This window comes from Garra rufa, chromosome 4 (genome assembly GCF_049309525.1).
Source record: "Garra rufa chromosome 4, GarRuf1.0, whole genome shotgun sequence".
Classification (NCBI taxonomy): domain Eukaryota; kingdom Metazoa; phylum Chordata; class Actinopteri; order Cypriniformes; family Cyprinidae; genus Garra; species Garra rufa.
In genome coordinates, this window is record NC_133364.1 from 3,823,223 (window position 1) to 3,829,770 (window position 6,548).

The following is a 6,548-nucleotide window of genomic DNA, read 5'->3' on the forward strand; positions in this document are numbered from 1 at the left end:
GTAGTCACGCTGATTAACGCGTGACGTAATCAATCTTCCATCCAATAAAAACGCGTCTTCTTAAGAAAGTCAGAAAAACAGTATGGCGGCGTTCGTGCAGTTGGGATTTTTTTCCTGCAGACTTTTACGAAAACGAGTTATTACCGAGGTAAGAGACTACAGAGTATTATTTATAACTTTTGAAACTGTCAAATATTAAGAAAGAATTACTGACAAGCATTTTAAACATTGACTGAAATGGCTACGCTTAGTGAAGCGAACTGAGATCGTAACATGAAACAACGTTAACTATTGTATAACTAACGTTACTAAAACTTAACGCGGTTTATTTCCAAACCCGTAGATTTATGTTACATGTAAACATTCAATCAAACTACGCATCTACTTTTGAATGGTCGTTAAAGTATAACCACACGATGACATGTAAGTTACCAGCACGTTAACTAACTCGGTTATACTAACCAGTCGAACTATACCACTCAGACTGTCAGTCAGGTGATAAAGTACAAATATATATATATATATATATATGTATGTATATGTATATGAAGGTCAAAATACTTTCTGTACTGTGTCTCACTACTGCTCAGCATTATTGTTATATGTGTACTATAGCTGTATGGGTCAAAGACAAGACGTCCAATTTTGGAGACCACATAAAATTATATTTACAAAAGTGATATTGCATGAAAAGAAAGCATATTAAATGCAAGGGTCTACTTTATGTTTCAAATAACTGTTGTCAAAATAATGTTCAATTGTCATTCAGTGTAAAATATATATTTATGTAAAAATGTGACCCTGGACCACAAAACGAGTTATAAATATCACAGGTATATTGTAGCAGTAGCCAAAAGTACATTGTATGGATCAAAATTATTGATTTTTCAGTTATGCCAAAAATCATTAGGATGTTAAGTAAAGATCATGTTCCAAGAAGTTATTTTGTGAATTTCCTACTGTAAATATATCAAAACTTAATTTTTGATTACTATTATGCTAAGAACTTTATTTTGACAACTTGTGATTTTTGAATTTGTTACACCCTCAAATTTTCAAGTACTTGTATCTCAGCCAAGTATTCTATTCTATCATATGTACATATGTATGATAGAACTAGATGTATGGTTTGATACAGTCCTATCCTAACAAACCATACATCAATAGAAGGATTATTTATTCAGCTTCCAGGTGTTGTACTGTATTAATCTCAATTTCAAAAAAATCTACCCTTATGACTGGTTTTGTGGTCCAGGGTCACAAATAAAACAACATGATTATTCTGACATGTGCTTATTAAAAAATAAAAGAAAATGTGATTATACTAAATTATTATATTGTAAATGGTTAAAAACTACTTTCTGACAGATAGGTAAAACCTATGTTTTGTGTCTGTCTTCTGTAAATAATGCTAAAACTGTTTGATAAATTACATCTTATACTGTTTTAGACTACAATTAATTTCATATCCTGTATGTACTGTACTGCCAATGCAAAAAAAGAGAAAGAGAGCTTCAAAGATAATTTTTTGTATACCAATACTACAAAATTCTGGGACACTATAAATTCAGTGACCAGTATGAATACATTGAACATTGACTACAGGCCAGTAGCTTTGACGTATTGTGTGATTAAATGTTTTGAGAGCATATATAGTGTCCATTTTTAAGACCTAAGTAAATGCAGTACTTGACCCATTACAGTTTGCTAATAGACAGGGCTGTATTACTTCTCAGAGTTGGCAAGGTTTGTACAATAATGTGATTTATGCTGCCCTCATATGCTATCAGAAATTTCCTACTTCCCACTTCTAGAGTCATAATTGTGACCCTGGACCACAAAATCAGTCTTAAGTAGCATGGGTATATTTGTACCAATAGCAAAAAATACATTGTATGGGTTAAAATGATTGATTTTTCTTTTATGCCAAAAATCATTTGGATATCGAGATCTTGTTTCATGAAGGTATTTTGTAAATTTCCTAGCATAAATATATCAAAACCTAATTTTTGACTAGTAATATATGCATTCCCAAGAACTTCATTTGGACACCTTTATAGTTGATTTTCTTAATATTTTTTTTTTTTTTTTTGCACTCTCAGATTACAGATTTTGAATAGTTGTCTCGACCAAATATTGTCCTATCCTAACAAACCATACATCAATGGAAAACTTTCAATAAATTGACCCTTATGACTGGTTTTGTGGTCCATGTTCACAATTATGAGTTGGTTGTGCTCAAGTGTTTTGTTGGCAGAAAGACTATGACATCAAGAACAAGGACACAATAATTATTCTTTCCTATTTCTTGGTGAAATCTTATTATAGAGGTAGTTCACCAAAAGATGAAAATTTGCTGTTAAGTTACTTGGCCTCAGGTCATCCACGGGGTTAGTAAAGAAGATTTTTAGCTGAAATCATGATCCTTGGTGATTCATACAATGCAAGTCAACAGCTGCCAGTTTTTGGCTGCTGCCGATAAATTGAGGTCTTATGAATGACATATGATGTAACATATGCAATTATATTAGTAAAGCACTCAATAATGATGTGAAACATGGGTGTTTTACATGTCTAAAGCATATAAAGTGAATAAACTTGTCTTAATCAGCTCACCTTTTTACATAAACAATGAGAATCTATCCATAAAAACATTCAGTGACTGTTGGAGGAACTGAAGCGCTGAATGAGTTTATTCATCATAAGATCAGATAAGCCAAAATTTTGGCTCATTTCAAGTCAGAGTGACTTTTAGGCATCTGAAAGTGAATTTTGACTGAGGAACTTGTAGATCTGTCTGTCTTCAGTTTGATTTGGTGAACTGGTTCACTAGTTCACTAACTCGTTCACCACAAAGAATCGGTTCAAAATAATGATTTGTTCTGTTCATGAAACGGACATCACCATTTGCCTGAGGCTTCTTTGAGAGATATATATATATATATATATATATATATATATATATATATATATATATATAATATTTAAATGATCAAATACAGGCAGCCGCTGACTTGCATTGTATGAATGACCAAGCAGCACGGTTTTGGCTAAAAATTTTCTTTGCTGTTCTACTGTTCTAAAGCCTAAATGTATTGACCATATTCAACCAGTATGCAGTGAATTTTGAATAAAATGTAGCATTTCATTTGTCACCTATCATATAATCATTACTCCCAATAATGTTTATGAACTGCCCAAATCAGAAACTCAGTTATCAAAATGATCTTAGAGTGTCGAGATGTAAATGTGACTTGAGGAGCCATTCACGTCCAATTTCAGACTAAGAAACTCATATTTACAAAAATTTCAATAGTATGTGAAGGCAGCATTAAACCACCTTGTTTTAAATCCAAAAAAGACTGAGAAGATCTTTGACCCCAGTGCTCATTCGTGAAAATCAAGCCGGTTTCTACAAGTACCTTGGTATTCAGATGGATAATCAGTCAGTTCAAAATGAAATTAAGGCCATAGGCAAAGGGAATATCAACCCTTGAGTCATTATATAAAGAGTCGGTTCTTGGGGAAGCACATACAATTCTAGCTGATCCCATTGTATATAAATAGATGAGTATGAATTGTTGCCCTCTGCAAGTTGGTACAGATTACCCGTGTGTAGGACTATCTTTTAAAAAAATCTTGTATACCTACCTCAATTAAAATGTTAAACCACAAATAAATGTCAATTTATTAATGCAAGGGCAATCATACAGGCTTGGTGTTTTTATAGCGAGTGTTTCATGTATTGTTGTAATGATTTTTTTATGGATCCAGTGTATTGTCAATGTAACCTCACCTTGAGTCCAAGACTAATTTCTTCTTTGAAGATGATGAAGTGTATTTCATTTCATTCAGTTTCATTCCCCAAATGTACATACGAAAGATTGAATGACAGTAAATGCTGACTTGAACGAACCTGTCAAAAAATATTTGCATTATTGTTTTGTAACCATAATGCCAGAAAGTAACTTACTGCTGGAAAGTGTCAGTTTTTGTCAATCATCAACTTCTTAACTTGTATCTGAAGTCTTGTATACTTGTATTTGGATTCTAGTTTTCCCATGTTCTTTGTTAATGTGCATTCGCTGACATGCTGCTGTGACATTACCATTTGAAAGATTGTCAACGCTTCATCAGAAATGTTTCATGGCTGTTAATTGTATGCATTGGTGTTTGTACAAAATAAACTGACATGTGTGACATTTGTGTTTGTGTGGTAAATTGAATGATGACCATGTGGTGAGCAAATCCATAAGCCTCAGTCAGGCACTTAAGCTTTGCATCTACACAGACTAGGTGTAACATGTCATTATTAAGTTGAAACAAACAACTGTGAGATTTATTAAGCAATATTAATCTCTCTTACCTGTCTCGACTCTTTTCTTCATCCACTCCTTCATTCAAAGGATCCAGTGATTCAGAAGATGCAGATGATTGGCTCAACAAGCTTCATCCGTATCCATGTGTTCCAGTGTCCTTGTTTTTGGAGGAGCCTGGTTCCAATCCCGATCCGGTCAGGGATTTCTTTCGGGCCGGGCGGTGTTTCTTTTAGACACCACTAGGATTAACGAAGATATGCCCCCAAAAAAAAGAAAGTTTGATGTGAAGGTGCCAATGGCTCAGTGGTAAGGTCACAGCCTGCCACACAGAAGGTCTGCGGTTCGAATCCCGGCCGGGGCGCTGAAGCGGATGCGGTGCAGGAGCTGAGACTGACCACCAGGCGGAGGAGGAGACGGCGTCCGGAAGGAGGAGAAGGCGGAGAAAGGAGGGAGAAGAGCAAAGAAGAAAGATTTTTTTTTCTATTGGTAAGTAAAAATGTAAATTTAATGCATAACCCCTGCTGGTTATCGTCTCTGATTTTTTTTTTTTTTTTTTCCCCCTTTTCTTTTCCTACGCTCCGCCCACCTTCTCCTCCACTCCGATTTCTCCCCTCTTCGCCATCTCTTTTCCGCCATCGCTCCAGCCGTAACGTGTTTCCATGTCCAGGCCGGTCTCGAACCGGCGTCCTCCTGTTCAGGTAGGACGTGCTTCTACCACTGAGCCACTGGCACTTCCACACTTACAATGCTTTTTTTTGGATTCTTGTTTTTTTTAATTGGTCTAAACCAATTAAATGTTTGCGGGAGTGGGATTAGAACCCGGGTTTCCCATGCGAAAGCGCAACGCACAGACCGCTGCGCCACAGGGCTGGTGTCGTGCCAGCTTTTTTTTGGATTGATGTCTTTTTTAATCAATCAAAAACATTGCAAGAGAGGGATTCAAACCGCAGTCTCCTGCATGAAGGCGCAACTCTCAGACCGCTGAGCCACTGGGCTGCTGTTGTTTTGCCTTTTTTTTTTTGAACGCATGACATTTTTTTTCTTTTTTTCTTTTTTTTTTTATAGTGTTTTTCTGCTATGAGCATGTCTTTCAGCAACCAGCCAGCAGAGGTTCCTGACATGTCTAGAACACACTCTCTTCAGATCTAATGTTTGTTCATTGTGCTTGCATGTGAATTGAACTCATGACCTTGATATTGTTAATGTTATGTGTTTTATCAGGTGAGCTACAAGAACACATGGCAGAGGACAGGCAGTTGAACATTTCAACCCCAGGAACCTTCAAAACCACAAGAGACTCTGAACTTCACAAGTGCAAACTGATTGTTTAGTTAGTTAGTGAGCTTGATCATTTTATTTTAGATTGCTGATGATCTGTATTTTATTCAAAAACTACCACATGCATCCAAGAACTTCTAGCAACAGAGACAAGTTGCTTTGCCTCTCGGCTTAGTTTTGGTAAATGTTTAATTGTGAGACTAACAGATTGATTATTTAGTATATGTTGTCTATTGTCACTCTTTTTTTGATATGAGACAAGGGTGTCTCTTATGAACTCTTATGTCTCTTACAAACACAAACACCAAAAATATACTAAACTAAACCTTCGATGAATGCTTTGAGAAAATACTTGTTGCCTTCCAGTTTAAAGTGTTTATCACAACAGTGACAAACTGCTGCCACACTATAGCATCATTCAGACATGAAAGTGGATTGATAGTGATGGATTTATAGTAATTTCCAGCAGACATATTTTTGTTTATGCAAATTTTATTAAAAGTATACAAAACACATTCAAGCAGTTTACAAAGGACATATGCAAGGCAAATTAAATTATATAGCACATTTCACACACAATAGAAATTCAGCATGCTTTATCAATCAATCATCTTTATTTATACAGCGCTTTTGACAATATGGGTTCTCAAAGCAACTTTACAGTGTTAAGTAGGACAATAGTCAATAGTGCAAAAGTACCATGCTTTACATAAACATGATAAAACAAAAACATGTCAAACATAAACATACAATGGCTACAATAATGACTGTAATATGCAAAGTTTAATGAGACATTTCCAATGGATTGTGAAGTTTATGCCATGTGCATTTTTTACTTTTATTCAGAGCTGCCATCTGGTGTTCATATAAATGAACTTATGTTGTTATATTAGTATTATTTATATCATATTTTGACCAACAAAGTTTCTGAATATGTCTACTAAATACTAA

At 35.1% G+C, this 6,548-nt stretch overlaps 1 long non-coding RNA gene across 1 annotated transcript; it reads left to right on the forward strand.

Annotated features, from left to right (window-relative positions):
• The first annotated feature begins 71 nt into the window (after positions 1 to 71).
• LOC141333488 (uncharacterized) lies at positions 72 to 5,330 on the forward strand. Its single transcript, XR_012355396.1, has 3 exons — positions 72 to 148; positions 4,407 to 4,805; positions 4,964 to 5,330. It is a non-coding gene; the product is annotated as an uncharacterized lncRNA (long non-coding RNA).
• The last annotated feature ends 1,218 nt before the right edge of the window (positions 5,331 to 6,548 follow it).